We start from the raw sequence: 17,196 nt of genomic DNA on the forward strand, positions 1-17,196 counted from the left end.
AAATTGCCCATAGTGTTCAGGGGTGTGTGGCTTATAGGGGAATGGGTCTGGGTGGGATGCTTCAATGGGTGGTGTGGACTTGTTGGGCCAAATGGCCTGTTTCCACAGTGTAAAGGAAATCACATTTATCACTGAAAAGTTATTGGTGCCTTTGAATACACATCATCGGCCAGTTTTAACTCCTTCCAACAGGTGTAAATGGTGGCCTGAAAGTAGCAGTGGTTGGTTAACTATATTGTTTATGCGGTTACTCCAGCAGCTGCCATCCTGAGTTGGGTTTTGAGATGGGCAGCTGGAGCATCTGTCTGTTTTGGTTGAAAACCACTTGCAATGTGCAAATATGGCACACATTGGACCTGAACTGCAATTGTCCATACACCCCACATACTGTATCAGGTGGTGAGTGGTCTAACGCAAAATCTTCAGAAATAAAAATGAGTCATACTGAACTCAAAATGTCAACATTGTTTGTCTCTGCACAGATGCTGCCAAGCCTGCTGTGTTTCTCCAGCATTCTCTATGTTTGTTTCAGACTTCCAATATCTGCAACATTTTGCTTTTAATCAATTGTTGAATTTGCTTTCTAGTGGCTCTGGATGCACAGTAGTGCTTCTAGTGGCCCAATATAAAAAGTAAATTGGCCTACTCCACGTGCTTTGACTCCAGGCTGGCCCAGGTAAGAGCCAGCAGATATTCTCCATTCTGTTAACTGCCAAATCACTGAGCTGATGACTAAGGTTCATTGTTTCTTGTAAGTGAGGCCCTGACCTCAAAATAAATCCGGTTGTAAGCTAGCAACAATAGACTAGAGTTAGATCTTTTTCATCCACTGCACATTCATTATATGTTTGTGATTAAAATCAATCTTCATTTATTTGAAATAGCTTTTTATTTCTCATCAGCCAGAAAGTAAAAATGGAGGACTGGTAGAATTTTTTTCCAAAAATAATCTTTTTAAGTACCATTTAATGTCTCTGATGTTTCCATTAAATGAAACTAGATTAATTGAGGAAGTCTGGTGGATATGGACAAGTTGGACTGAAGGATTGGTTTCTGTGCTGTACAACTATTCCCTTTCTCCTCTGTTTCAAACCCTGAAATTAGCACTGTTGTGCTGTCTTTACCACTTCTGACTAAGGAATGATCTGCCACCCTAGATCTCAGTTAACCTTGCTTTGAATATTGCCACCAGTGGATATTAGAAAATGCAGGCAGCCTGAAAGGGCCAGTTGATTTACCCTCAGGCATTTTATCTGGGTAGAGAGATGCCACTCTTTGTTCATGTTCCTTGACTATGAAACATGGATAAAGAATTCATAATGTACTGTGATAGAGTATATACTTAAAGCTGATTGTGATTTAGGTCTCTTATTATTTTATTGATTGGCATTCCTTAAGTACAAATACATTGAATTCACACAAGTATACTTATATATGTGTGTATTTCACCTTCTATGTAAATATTAACATTTGTCTATTTTTAATGTACAGTCACTGTTGTTTGCTACTAAATGCAGCAACTAATTTGTGCACAGCAATGTTTTAAAATGGTGTATGTGCTAAATAAGCAGTAAATGTATATCTTGATGGTGTCGGTTGATTTCATTTTGATTAATTAAAGTAGGTCAAAGATGGATATGTTGTTTCACAGGAGAGCAGAAGTGGTTGCAATAGTAACACTATTCCTTATGTGCTGGACCACTAAACATTCCTTGGTAAAAACAATGTAGTAATAGAGTGAAAAGTGCTGTGACCAGAGGAACAAGGAACAGCTGAGAAACATTTAGTAATTAAATGGAATGAAGAATGATAGGGATAATGGATGAAATTAGTTCACTGCTAAGGGTTTGCGCTCCTTTAATCTATTAACAACTGATGGGTAGCATGGTACCATCTGACACATAGACAAGGAAGTGTGACTACAGTTTTGAGGGAAAATAGGTAATTTATGACAGATTTCCTTTGCTGACTGTTTGGTTAGAGTTGTAAAATTATGTATTGTCACGGTTTTATTAAGTGTGTGTGACTCAAGACCTCTCAATAACACTAAATGCTCAGTGACAATTACATATAGAGAGTTAGGATTGTGAGTTTTGAGATTTTAATATGTCATGCTCTATTAAAGTCCTAACATGTTCCATAACGTGGCTTCTGAATATTCTCGTATGCCTGTGAAAGTGTGCAAACATTGTAGATCCCATGCTGGATGCCTTGTTTTCAGCTAGTGCAGATATGATAGCTAAATGGCCTCCTTTTACTTTGTAAATGTTCCATAGTTCTGTATTTAATGTAGCATTGCACATGTCTGTTTCCAAGAGTAGATTTTTTTAATTACTGCAGGGTAAGCTGATCTCACAAGAGATGACAAATCTTGTACCACAATTACACTCAGCAAAATCAAAAATACAGATTTTATATTTAATTATACATGGATTATATCTTATACTATTTAGGAAAGTAGTCCATAGTAGTATTAAGTTTTGAGAGAAGTATAAGAATGAGAAATATGATAGGTGAAGTCAGTATGTTTGAAATGTTAAATACCTTTTCTTCTGAGGCTGACAGATCTGATGTGTACACAGTGACAGGATTTAGTATGAAGAGGCATCAGTTTCAAGATACCACAGCCTGATCTAATTTGTATTGGGCAATCCTTTACTTGTTTACTGAGAAAACAGTCTTTTTATATCAATCCATCTTCCTTTAATCTCTTGAAAGTAAACAACATGTCAAAATAGAGATGCAGGTTGTCTATAAAAGGAAAGCTAATATAACACACTGTAATATATTCCTTACATGAATTTTCAGCTATACTGAGAAATGCAAAATTGTTTTGAAAAACATATGTACAATTAAGTAGAGGCCCAGGCCTCCATCATTTGATTGTTAAATATTAGTCTTGTACAATAGGGGCATCTACTTATCCTATCAGAAAAAAATAAAGTGAAATCAATCTCTATTTTCATTGACAGGTAATAATGATCTTAGAGTAACATTAACATGATGGTGTTTCAGGCATTGAATGAAAATAAATACAAAACCTAACACTCGAATATTACCAAAGTGGCTCAGTTTGCAATAGAGTTTGCCATGTCAATAACCAATCATGTAACACTGCTTTTTCCCAACCTTTCAAATTTTCTGTCTGTTGTAATCTTATCTTTTTGTATTGAAATTCACATAACAACAAGAAATATATGGAGAAAGACCTCTGCAATAAGGAGCTGGTGGCTCACAAAATTGGCCCTGCCAAAAAAGATAAAAAGGCTTCATCCTTTCTAAATTCTGTGTGTGCCACAAAGTATTGGCATTCAAGTATTTAACTGTGAGCAAAAACTTTAAAGATAAAGATAAAGTCTCCAGACCCAATGGCAGCATTAGTATTCTAACTTCTTTTGTTACGTATGTTTTCTCCTCTGCTTCTGAACCAAACAATCCTGAAGGTCCTTCTAAATAACTCTGCTGGGTTAATATCTCACTGTAATTGCATTATCATAGAAAATTCCACAGTGATCTTGTAGGTATGTCACATTGGCTAAACTCTGCATCCACTCCAGGTTCTGAAGCTCCAATAATCTCAATTAAAAGTAAGTTGTTTTTATTGTTTTGGGACTCTGCTTTGAAAATAAGACTGATCGGTGTGTCTAGTCAACTGTAATGAGGTTGGGGATATTTGAAAGGAGCAGAACTTGAGAGGGAAAATCAAGAAACGTTTACACATTAAGTGGAGCATAACACAAAGGCTATTTTGGCACCCCTCTCCTGTAAGTGAAAGATATAAGCTAGGTTTTGTGGTAGCAGCATATCTGCTGTTAATTAGGTTTAGCTGTGCGCCCAACATCTATTGACCTATTCAATTGTTGAAAGTGTGAGCTATCAATGGTGCAGAGAGAAACGTAGCATTGGGGATACGAGAGAAGAAGGCAATCAAGATGGTAATTCCCGAATTAATATGATTTTAGAATTGAAAATAAACACTAGTAGGACTGAGAGGAACATAAATTAAAATGGGTGAGTTCAACATTAAATTAGGTCAAGAAAGGGAAATAAAGAGAGGAAAGGAAAGAATTGATTAAGTGAGAAAAAATAGAGAGAAATGAAGAACAGCCACATTTTCCCAGCAGTTGAGGGTAATGGTGACAAGATTGGACTAATACATCAAGAATGGAAAAATAATATTCTCAACGTCACGAAAAAGATGGTCCGATTTTCCCCTCAAGTTTTTGATGGCTAGATGGCAATCTTGACAGTAAGCAGTGAAGACCCTATTTCCATGCATTTGCATCTTACCCTTAACTAATCTTGCATCATTTCTATGCAGTTTGTGATTCTCCCAGTCACTGGTGAGAAACGAGGTGGTGCCAATTCCCAGATTGAAAGTCTGAGTGCTTACCTGGTTGATTCAGCTGACCAGTTGACTTTTGATGTTCACCATCATTCACCAACATCTCACGGCATGGTCCACAAGCAGCAAAATCCTTCACCCTTCGCCTGTGGCTGTTGCATTGGTAAAACACCAACCTTAGCATATCATCATAGCTGATGTTGGAATTGAGCAGTGAGGGTAGGGGTAAGACATTTGGGAGAACCAACCTTGGACTAACTCAGAAGACTTCAGCACTTTGCCATGGCACTTTACAGTTCAGTGACACCTTACATTGCAATGGTCCTGTCCAGCCATTCTGTACAAAGGTATACCCACTGATCTCATGAGCCAGCACAGAATGCAGCTCATGACTTGTTTTCTTAGTGATCACTTACTTTGTGTTCATTTGAATACTTACAGCACCTTTGTCTGATCTTTCCTTTTAGCGCATTCCTACTTCATTCAGATCTTACTTGCACGCAGTATCTCTGCCTTGCCTTGCTTCTTAATGCAAATGGAAAGACAGACTTGCAGTGGTGAAAATGGCAAACCTTGAGCTTTGGTAAGAAGTGTGTGTAATGACAGTTACGTTAAGCATGAGGTAGTTGAGAGAAGATGGTGATACTTAACCTTGCGCAGCTCAGAAGGTCATTTAATTTCTTACAGCATTACTGTGTGTTTATTCTCACTATTGAAACTACATGCTGGTAGTGTCTGGTGCCATAGCCTCCTTTGCCAGTCCTGAATGAAGAAGCTGGTCCTCCTCTTCACCATCTCCTCCACCTGGACCTCCAGGTTTCTATCTGTGAACCAAGGTGCCAATATCCCTGTCTTGGCTGTCTCGTCGAGAATAGTGGACAGTAGCAGAATTTGAATGGCAGTTCTTAGTATGCAGGGTGTGAAGGGATGCACAGCTGGCAATGAAATATCGTGCTTATACTGTCAATGCCAAAAGTTCCTTCCAGTGGTGAGCACTTGTGCCTCTATGAGCGTATGATTGAACAAGAAGGACACGTGGACCCTGGGTGCCTAATTACTGAGGTGAGCAGTGGAAAATTCTATGAGAAAATTTGCATTGGTTCAAAGAGAGAAATTCTCCATGAAACCTCCTAAAAATAACAATTAGTCAAAATATTGGAAGATTGAGCCCAAAGGAAGAAAACATCTAAATTAAGAAATTAATGGTTTCAAACTCTCCGAAAACAATTCAGAATCAAACAAGTCATAACAATGTTTTGGTATCAGAGAGGTTGATTAATAATGATTATCACGTTGTTAAAAAGGGAATTTACATTACTCATCATTAGCACTAACCATCTCGGATTACGAGAAAGTTTAGTTTGTATCCACCATGCTGCTTCACGGCATTTAATGCTCATCAGTGGTGAGGTAGAGAATGAAATGCCATTTTGAAAACAGTATAACAGTACAACGCAGGTTGTAACTTTTGGTTATGGACATTTAACAGAACATCTGCCTCTTAACTGAAGTTACTGTATCATTTAGGCAGAAATAACTTTGAACGGCATTAGTTGTGCTGCTTGACAATAGAATCTGGGTCAATGTAAGAGAGCATTCGAAGCAATTGTGTTCAGAGATGTGTTTGATGTTATCTTTCCATTATTGTTTTGCCTTCTTTTGTGGTCTTCTTCAGTTAGTTTGCATTAGTAGACAACATGGTCACATTTTGACCTAGTTCCAGATGTGATTTGGTAAGCATTAAAATACTGGTTTGAAAGTATGCATTAATAAACAATGAAATATTTGTTTTGGCTGACAATATGGGTTTAAGTAGATACTGGCATGTTCAAACTGACCACCTAAATGCTTAAAATCTGCATGTCAAGCTCTTGGCATTGTAAATGATAGAATGCACAAATCAGAACTGTTTATGTAAGTCTAGACAATCAAGGGGGAGTTCCTTTATTTAGGTATGTCAGGCAGATAACTGTGCCACTAGTTTCACATCTTGAATGCCTGTCCATTAAAGAAGGCTATATAAAGCAGCATGCCAGTTCTGAGGTGATAATAAGAATGTGGGAGTGCAACCTTGTTTGCTTTGTTAAAGGTCCAGGACACAAAGCAGATACGCTTTATTTTTGCCTTCACTGCATTAATGTGCTTGACTTCACTTGGTGTACAAGCCTACTAATTTCCTAACAAGGTAGAGAGGTGTAAATGTCAGGTCCAAAAGTATCTGTTATTTGTTCCGATAGGAACCACAGGCAGTTTGTGGTTCGGGTATAGCGCTGACACCAATCCTCCTTTCTAAGGGCCTATCTAATGTGTAGTGCTCGAGGATAAACCACTGTTGAGTCTTAACAAGAAGAGGTAATTGTCTTCACAATAAGGTGTAGTTTGTTGCATGTTAACAATAGATACAAATACAGTAACAAGTTAGGCATAATTACTAACACTATCAGGAGCTGGAACTGACATGTCTGTCTCCATCAGGAGGTCAGGTTAAACTCCCGGCCCTCCTCCCAAGACTGTGTGATATCATTAGTTTGAGTGGAGCCCAATACAGCTTCCAGCATTCACCTTTTTAAAACCATTACCTTTTGCAGCAGCATTCACTTCCTGACCCCTCCACTCCTACATCAGCATGTTTGTGTGGAGCAAATGGAAAATCTGCAGTTTACTGAGCAGTTCAGTAACCCTGACAGAAGGTTATGATGAGTGTATCAAGGCCCTGCTCTAATTCACTGCTCTTCTGCCACAATTCTGGAAGAACAGCCTGATCCGGAGCAAAAGCGAACTGTTGCTTCCTGTCACTTGTTATTATTATTTGTTCTTATAGAGCCATACAGCATGGAAACAGACCCTCTAGCCCAATTAGTCCATGTTGACCAAATTTCCCAAATTAAACTAGTCCTGTTTGCTTGCGTTTGGCCCACATCTCTTTCCTATTCATGTACTTATCCAAATGTCTTTTCAAAGTTGCATCCGCCATTTCCTCGGGCAGTTCATTCTACACATGAACCACTCTGTGTTAAAAAAAGTTGCCCCTCATATCCTTTTTAAAACTTCCTCCTCTCACCTTATAAATCTGCCCCCTAGTTTTGAACTCACCCCCCTTAGTGAAAACACCCTTACGATTCATCTTACCTATGCCCCTCATGATTTTATAAACCTCTATAAGGTCACCCCACAACCTCCTAGGCTCCAGGGAGAAAAAAAAATCCCTGCCTATTTTTACTATTCGAACACATCATTCTTGGCCTCATCCTGGTAAGTCTTTTCTGAACCCTCATCAATTTAATAATATCCTTCTTAAAACAGGGCAACTTTAAATGAACACACTGTTCTTGTCATTGTTTTTTGATCAACGAAATGACCTTCATCTCTATAATCCTTTTTTGGAGTATAGTAGCAGCTATTTCACGTGTGGATTCTCACAGCTGAATATTTTTTTGTCCAGACTGATTTTCCACACCAAGGAGGAACATATAATTACCCTCAACCGACCTGTAGGAATAGTTCAATCAATTGCAGAGATCAACAATGGCATCCCTAATGTTACCATTGTGTTGACACCTGGGATCAGCTAACTCAGCATAAAGCTGGGATTGAATTTGGGATCATCATGGCCATATGACTCTGTTACTTTTTGAGGATTATTTCTCAGTATTGTTGTTGAGGTCTTTCTTGTTTAATTTTTCTTGACTGCTGCTTTTGATTTTTCTTTTTAGTTTTTATTCCTCTTTGGATGATTCCAGTAGTAATCTGAACAGAATAACCTTGCAAAATCTGAGCACCTAGCATGGAGATTTTCTCGAAAGGTTCATGACTCAGAGAATTCAGAATGAAGGTAAATATTGTCTGATTGTTGATGTTTGCAATTATCCAGTCGCCCAATGCAACATCTCTTTAATTTACCTCAGTAACATACAAACATACAGATTAAGAGCTGGAGTAGGCTACTTGGCCCTTCAAGCCAGCTTTACCATTCAATAAGGTCAGGGCAACTCTGATTTTTACCTCAAATCTGCATTCCTGCATGCCTGATAATCTTTGAAGTCTTTACTTATCAAGAAACTAACCACTCCCTTAAAAATTTTCAAAGATTCTGCCTCCGCTACCTTTTGAGGAAGAATATTCTAAAGGCTTACAATCATCTGAGGGAGCATATTCTCCTTATCTTGGTCCTAAATGGACAATTTTATTTTTAAATAGTGACTCCTGGTCTAGATTCTCCCACTAGAGGAAATGTCCATTCCACATCCACTCTATCAAGACCCCTTAGGATCTTGTATGCTTCAGTCAAGTCACTTCTTACTCTTATAAGTTCCGGTAGGTAAAGGCCTATCCTGTCCAACATTTCCTTGTAAGACAAGCAGCCCATTCCAGGTATTAGTGATAATGGGAACTGCAGATACTGAAGATAACAAAGTGTGGAGCTGGATGAACACAGCAGGCCAAGCAGCATCTCAGGAGCCCTCTCTGATGAAGGGTCTAGGCTCGAAACATCAGCTTTTGTGCTCCTGAGATGCTGCTTGGCCTGCTGTGTTCATCCAGCTCCACACTTTGTTATCTTGCATTCCAGGTATTAAACTGGTGAAACCTTCTCAGAGCTGCAGCCAATACATTTACATCTTTCCTTAAATAGGGAGACCAATACTGTACACTGTACTCCACATGCAGCCTCGCCAGAGCCCAGAAACATAAATTCCCTACTTTTATATTCAATTCCCACACAATAAATGATAACATTCTATTCACTACATGAATTACTTGCTACACTTGCATGCTAAATAATTGTGATCCATGCAATTGGACACACAGTTCCCTCTACAACTTGTGAGCTCTGCAATCTCTCACCCTTTTAGATAATGTCGTTTATTTATTTTTCCTGCCAAAATTGACAATTGCTCATTTTCCCACGTTATAATCCATTTGACAAACAGTTTGACCACTCATCTGTTTGTAGTCTTCTTTTGTCCTTTTCACAACTTACTTCCCTACCTAGCCTTTGTGCTCCCAGCAATTTAGCAACCACGCTTTTGGTCTGGTCATTCAAATCATTTACATAAATTGTAAAAGGTTGAGGCTCCAGCAGTGATTCTTGTGGCATACCACTTGCTATGTATTGCCAACCAGACAATGACCCATTTATGCTTACGCTCTGCTTCCTATTAGTCAGCCAATGTCCTATCAATGTCAGTATGTTACCCCCACACCATGAGTTTGCTGCCATAGCCTTGAATTGACGCCTTACCAGTGCCTTTTCTGCAAATCTAAGAGGTGCACAACCACCAGTTCCCCTTCACTTACATACGACTTACTTAGAAACTAGACAATAGGAATACAAGTAGGCCATTCAGCCCTTCAAGTACTATATCTGTCCCTATTTTATTAACTTACTTTCATTAATTTCTTAATTAAAGAATAATTCCTATGTATTAGTATGAATAATAAATGATGGTACCACCAACAACTGAAGTTGCACTTTGTTTTAGCTACACAGATGTTTATTTTAATTATAGTTATATTCTAATTCCCAGATTCCACTCCCTCACACTTCCCTCTCGATACTCCATCCCTGCCTCTCCCACACTCACACACGCCACTCTCACCTCCCTGTACTTCCCTCCCCTTCCCTCTGAAAGCCCCCTCCCCAACACTTCTCTCCTCTGCCAACCTTTCTGCCCCAGCATTCCCCTTCTCCAACTCCTCTTCTCTCTGGTCTCTCCCCTGCTCTCCCCTTCCCCTTGCACTCACCTCCCCACACTGCTCTGATCCCAGTACACCTCTCCCTGCTTTCTCTTCCCTGTGGCCCCTCCCTCCGCATGGACCCTCCCCAAACTCCCCTTCTCTGCACTTCCTTCCCACACATTCCCCTCCCCTGAAACTTCCTTACCGCACACTCCTCTCGCCTGCACTTGCTTCTGCCTCCCGTACTATACCCCAGCCCCCTTAAACCCCCCACCACGACCCCCTGCACTCTCCTACCCCACACTTCCTTCCACTGGTCTCCTCAGGGATTTCTAACGGGCCATAATGAAAGGGGCACAGATATCGTTGAGGATGACGTGGCTGGAGAGATGGAAATGGCAAGGATGTGGAGGTATTTGAATCCAAGGATGAAAATTTTAAAAACAAGATGTTGCTGCACTGGGAGTGAATGTAAGTCAGTGAGCAGAAAGGTTTTAAGTGAATGATCCTGCTGTTTTGTTAGGACATAGACATCAGAGATTTGGATGGCCTCAAGTTTATAGAGGGCAAAATGTGAGAGAGACTAGCCCAGAATGCGTTGAAAACTTGAGTGTAGAAATCAGAGACACATGAATGATAGTTTGAGCTGCAAAAAAGCTGAGGCAGTGTTAAAAATGTGAACACTTTGTTAAATCAATATTAACATCATCAACAGGATGAAGTATTTCTGAGGTCGCTATGGAATTCATTTTACTTTCTGATAAAGTTAGTTTGTGCCTGTCCAATCCCCGTGCAAATATATTGTTAACTTATTCAAATTAATGTTTGAGTTAAATGGATTCTTATTGTTCCACATGTAGATGTCCAAAACATGAAGAAATCCTCCACAATTATTTTGTCTGATTTGAAGTCAGTGATTGCAGTTCACACGTATAATCTTTAACTATCATTAATAATTAAAATCTGTCTGGTTACAAAATGTAAACATCACTGAGAAAAAGGCATTTTTTTTTTAGCCTATCAGCCCCTTCTTTTCTGGAACTCTTTCTACTCCAGAAAAATCCAACATATAAATAAATGCAGGCCACACAGCTTTTACTCAATTTCCTGTACAGATTGGATAGTGCTCCATTAGCCAATTTTACATGGCCACTACCACATAAATGCATTTTTCTTAGCTTTTGACAAGAGAGGCTTCTTAAATTGTCAACTACTCGAAAGGATGACGATGTGAATAGCAGATATCCACTTCCAGCCAGGTTTTGTCGGGAGATTTTTTTTCCATGCTTATTCCAAATTGAATAATAATCAATTCCTGACTTGACATGCTGACAGTTTTTGAAATTTCAAAGGTTTTTATCAAAATAAGGTAGCATTGTGAAAAAAAACGACTGCAAGCAAACACGGTCACAATCCCTGTCTACCTGGAGTATTTGTAGTTTCCGACAGCAGAAACTTTGGCCAGCTGAGCAAACACAAATGCATGCTCACATGTGTGACCTTTTACATTTGCCACTATCCTATCAAGACAGAGTGGCCTATTATCATGACTCTCAGTCACTTGCAAGCATTTGTTGTCACTATCAATCATTCAAGAGATAGTTCAACAATCCAAAGTAAGGTTCTTGCAGTGGATATGGGAATTTGCACAATTAAATTCATCATTTGACTTTGTTCATCTGTGATTTAATCCAGAGTTACCCATGTGTCACTGTCATTCTTGGTCATGGTCTGCTTTTGATTTTGCAATTACCATTTAAACATGACTGGATGCAAATCTAGATCCTACATCTGTAAATGGATCAGGCTTATTCTTTTCATTCAATTCCATTTCCTCCTTCAACTATGCAGCTTACTTCTAGGGAAGCCTGCCTTAAGTGATCACAATGGATCTGTAGCAATATCTTTCATCCATTAGGCTTTTGCTTGTAAATTCAATTCCCATCTATGTTGAGGCATAAACTTATGCAGAAATTAGTCATCACTTTAAAAAAAAATTAATTTGAGCGACGAGAAACAGAAATTTACCTGCTGAGAAATTTCTTCCGCTTTAGTTCTATCAGTTGCTGACTTCTTGGCTGCACTCAGCTTGTTGTGGAGAGATACTGAGTTTAGCTGAACCACCTTGTAAAGGTGTTGGGAAATCAGTAGCTTTATGAAATGGCTACAAGCAGGCCAACTCTGCTCATCTTCCAGACATGAGAAATTGGAGCTACACAGGGGTAGGGTCTGAAGGCACATATCTTCTCAATGGCTAAAATAAATGGAACTAATCTGAATAGCATATTTACATCATGTCTGAATGACATGGGCTATGATGATATTTATAGCACAATTGCACAAGAACCACACAGTGAGGCCCATCTCCATGTCAGGAGCATCTCACTGTTTCTTCTATGCATTTCAAACGGTAACAGCAAGTTGCCAATTAAGAGGGGTCATTCAATCAGAGAATTGTTACAGTACAAAAGGAGGCCATTTGGCCTATCACATTTACAATAGCTTGTTAAATGAGTATGATTACCTAGTGCCAATCTCCTGCTTATTCCCCTACACTTGCACGTTATTTTTATTCTTGCTTGTTAAACACTTAGTTAATAGCACAACTCGATTCATTAATGTTCAGTTTTTCATCTTAACAAATATGCCAAATTAACTAGAAATTGAAAATTCTTGACATGGAAGTCAGCGTGGATGCCTGGTGACTTCAGTTTGCTGCTTGCTCTGAAGGATTTCCATATTGGACACTGGGCACGCTCCAAGGGCACTGGCCAGACCCGACTCACGTGCACTGATATTGGAATTGGATATGAGTCATTCTCTAAAAGCCTTCATCTCTAATTCACTTACAGTTTACTTCTGCACTTCAATGCTGGGCCTTGGGCTAATCTGGTAACTATCATTAAATGCTGCTGCAAGGAGACTTTGCAGTCAGGGATATGCACCCAGCTCGTGGACTGTTTTGAATCTCCAGCCCCTTCACTGGCTGTCATGATGCTCACTCACTCTGAGCCTGTGTGGATGCCCGCAGCATCCCGACCTTGCCTTCTCTTTTTGCACTTTGGTCCCTCAGACAGTGATACTAAACTCAGATTACTTCTGTCTTGCCTTGCCATTTAGCGGAGACACAAAGTCAGGAAGCTTGTCATGGTTGTCTGCAGTTCTTGGTCATGTCAAAGGAAACAGCCTTCACTCAGAGGTCCTAACAGAGTAAATCAAGGGCAGTATTGAGTACTAGTCCAGGGGCTTGGACAAGTTCAGTCAGTAGGTTGGGGTAGTTAGAATCAGAATACTGTTAACATGAGCCAAATGTTGGGCAGCCACTACTATTTCTGCTTGACTGGGGCTGTTTTTTCTTATGGAATAAGAGAGAAGTAGTTCATGGCACAGCTATTACTTTTGATATGGGGGGGAGGTGTTCTGAGTGAGTGAATAGGCAGCACAGAGTGGGTTCAGGGTTAGCAGTGTTGGGAGGTGGGGTGGGTAGACTCATAGAGTCATAAAGGTATACAGCATAGAAATAGACTCTTTGGTCCAACTCACCCACGCTGACCAGATACCCTGAAATAATCTAGTACCATTTACCAGCATTTAGCCCACATCCCTCCAAACACCTCCTATTCATAGTCATAAAGTCATACTGCCTGGAAACAGACCCGTCAGTCCAGCCAGTCCATGCCAAACATAATCCCAAACTAAATTAGTCCCTCCTGCTTCTTCTGGGCGCATATCCCTCCAAACCTTTTCTACTCATGTACTTATCCAAATGTCTCTTTAATGTTGTAATTGTACCCACATTCACAACTTTCTCAGGAAGTTCATTCCACACGCAAACCACTCTTTGTGTAAAAAAAAAGCAAGTGAGAAAAATTTTGCAGGCAACATGGAGAGTGTTATAGCACGAGCCACAGAGGTGACTACAGCAGCAGATATCAAGTTAGTGTGAGGTATCAAGACAACAATGGTGGCACTTACAGTGGCAGATTGGAGAGGGTCAATGACCTTCTTCTAGAAATGCTGGGCATATCTCCAGGTGGCTGAGACTGCACTGACCTGGGTAGCAACTTTGTAACAGGCTGGCAAGGTCTGGCATCATGACCATAACTTCTGGTCCTGGAGGAAGAGGATGTTCGGTGTCTGCAAAGTTCAATTCAACAGGACCTCCACGTCCCTGTCCAGAAAGCATGGTGCCAACTTCCCCTTGACTGCCATGTCCAGGCAAATATCAGGAACCATGTATGGCAGCTCGAGATTGACAATGCTTGTCAGGGTGCTCATGAATTTTTAAAGCAGGCATGAGCAGAAAGGTTTAGTTTTTCAGCAGACATCCAATGAGGATGTTATTTTTGGAAAGGGATGTGGCAAGATGGGAATAGAAACAAATATGAAGGGTATCATGGAGGCTTTTTTCATCATGGATAAAAAATATTAGATTTAGCCCAATGGTTTTGGATAGGGTACAGCATAGCTTCACGAGAACAAGGCCAGGACCTGAAGGATTAACTTCAGACAACAAGTAGCATAAATATGACATACATTCCTCAATTTTAGAAGATTAAGCATTGAGCTACTTAAGACATTGAAAATGATTTGATAGAATAGGTACAGAAGAAACATTTCTTCTGTGGGGAGAATCTTGATCAGAAGCGTGATAAATTAGAGTTTGACAAATTTGGAGTAATATCAAAAAACATTCTTCTTACGAAAAAGTGGAAAGGGAATCTGAAACATGATCTTCTGACAGGTTGTGGATGGTGGGCCAATTGAAATGTTCAAGATCGAGATTGTTAGAATATTGTTAGTAACAGTATCATGAAGAGGTCTTGTGTAAAAAATGGTAGAAAATGGTAAAAAATCTAATTCTGAGCCGGCAGCCAGCACTCAAATTCCACTCCAAGACTTCCTGAACAAGGAAGACTGTTTATGACACAGCCAAATAGTTTGAGTACAAACCTGTACATTCTTCAAACATATTTCAGTGGCATGTGGTAAGAGTCGGAGAAATTCCAGGTCAGTGATCAAAAGCATATTAGAGTCCATAGCTTCACTACCCATAGTTCCGGATTACAATGTGCGAGTAAAAATGTGTGCTTCCACAGTAACTTGGACGACAAATAAGGGTATCAAGGGATTTGGAACTAAGATAAGTAATACCATGACCTAACTAAATTGCTGAACAAACTTGCGAGGGTGAACAGCTGACTCATTTTCCTATATTAGAATTACCCACTGGGAATTTTAGTTTCAAGTTTCATTCTATCAATAAATAAAAATTTCACGTTATGTATAATTGAATAAGACATTATTTCAATTGGTAAACTTGACTGAATAAGTAGCCACGATGAAAAACTGCTCTGTGTAATTTTCTGAATCAGAGAGAAAACAGCTGTTAACATTTAAGCAGTAAGCTGGTTCTGTTCAGCCCAAATATGTACAAGTTAAATTTTCCACCTGTTGGTTATAAATGGATGGAAAATCTAATTGAGAGTCTAGTAATATTTGTAACTTGTGGGTGTTATCACATGAGCAGAATAAACCAAAAACCCCATGTATTTATAAAAGCTATATATGTAATCAGACTTTGGGATCCTACACGGAGAAAAACACAATAACATCAGCAATGTACCCAGTATGATTTACAGAAATGTATATCATATTATCTGGCCACTCGTTTCATTTATTACAGTGTTTTGTCAAAGCATTTGCATTGATCTAGTCATCAATGGAATGGAATGAAATCTTTTTTTGTTGAATGCTCAGCCTGTCTGAAAGCTCTGAAAGGGAAACAATTGTGGGCAGTAGAAAGTTTGAATCTAAAATATTTAGAAGAAACAGTAGTAGTTGAAATGTCTGCAAGCATAATGGAATTTTCTCCTTATAGAGCACAGCATTGTGAAGCAAAAGCAGAAACGCTGGAGAAAAACAACAACTTTGGTAGCATCTATGGAGAGAAAGCAGAGTCAACTTTTCTGGTCCAGTAACCCTTCTTCAGAATAGCCTTGTGAAAATTTGTTATGTAAGGTTTCTGGCCAGCAAAGGCCCATCCACATAATGTAATGGACAAGCATTTCCTTAGTCAGCTGTGATGGAACTGAGCTGACATCAGCAGCTTTCTCTTGTCTTGGATGTAACCGCTGAATAAAAAGCACAAAAGATGCACCAGACATATTTGAAGGCTGTTTAGCTGCATTTAGCCAGATAAATCAATAGTTAAAAACAGGGCGAATAATGACCCTACAACTATAAAACTGTAAAGACCATTGAAAATAGGAACAGGGGTTGGCCTTTGGTCCCTCGAGCCCAATCGACCACTCAATAGGATCAAGGTTGATCCAACATTCCTCATGTCCATTTTCTTACCCTTTCTTTGTAACCCTTGATTTCCGTATTGATCAAGAATCTAGCTATCTCAGCCTTAAATATGCGCAAGGACTCTACTCCGCTGCTCTCTATGGCAAAGAGTTCCAAAGATTTACAGCCTTTTCACAGAAGAAATCCTCTTCATTCCGGTCTTATGTTGGTGCCCCTTTATTCTGAGACTAGCTCCTCTGGTCCTAGGCTCTTCCAAGAGGGGAAACTTCCTTTCAGCGTTCATCCTGTCAAGTCCCTTAAGAATCTTATATGTTCCAAGATATTACCTCACATTCTTCTAAACTCCACTGAATCCCTCCATACCAGGGATCATCCCAGTGAACATTTGTTGAACTGCTCTGATCAAAGATATCTTTACTTAATTAAGGGGACCAGAAATGCCCACAGTACTCCAGATGTGGTTTCATCAGCACCTTGTACAGTTGCAGTAAGGCATCCCTCTTCTTATACTCCAAACCCCTTAAAAAGGGACCAACATTTTATCCACTTTCCTGATTACTTGCTATATCTATGCGCTGGCTTTCTGAGTTTTGTGTTTTTTTTCCCCATTTAAATAATAGTCAAGTCTCTTGAACACCTCAGGCAAGGGGAGAGGTTGAGAAGGGTAATCCTTCATGGTGGGAATTCAACCCCTATTATTAACATCACAAACCACCTGCCCAGCTAACTGACTCCCCGCAGGTAAGTAGGGCACAGCTGGAAAGATGTCTCAAAGGAAAAGGGGGATTCTTACGGAAAAGGTTGACAAAAAGGCAGTAATAGTACAAAACAGAGATTTAAGCATATGGTTTTTGGTGGACTGA

The 17,196-nt window shown here is 39.6% G+C and overlaps 1 pseudogene; it reads left to right on the plus strand.

Annotated features, from left to right (window-relative positions):
• LOC132209794 (basic proline-rich protein-like) overlaps positions 1-17,196 on the plus strand; it is a 42,589-nt pseudogene that overhangs the window by 11,477 nt on the left and 13,916 nt on the right.

This window comes from Stegostoma tigrinum, chromosome 6, assembly GCF_030684315.1.
Source record: "Stegostoma tigrinum isolate sSteTig4 chromosome 6, sSteTig4.hap1, whole genome shotgun sequence".
Lineage (NCBI taxonomy): Eukaryota > Metazoa > Chordata > Chondrichthyes > Orectolobiformes > Stegostomatidae > Stegostoma > Stegostoma tigrinum.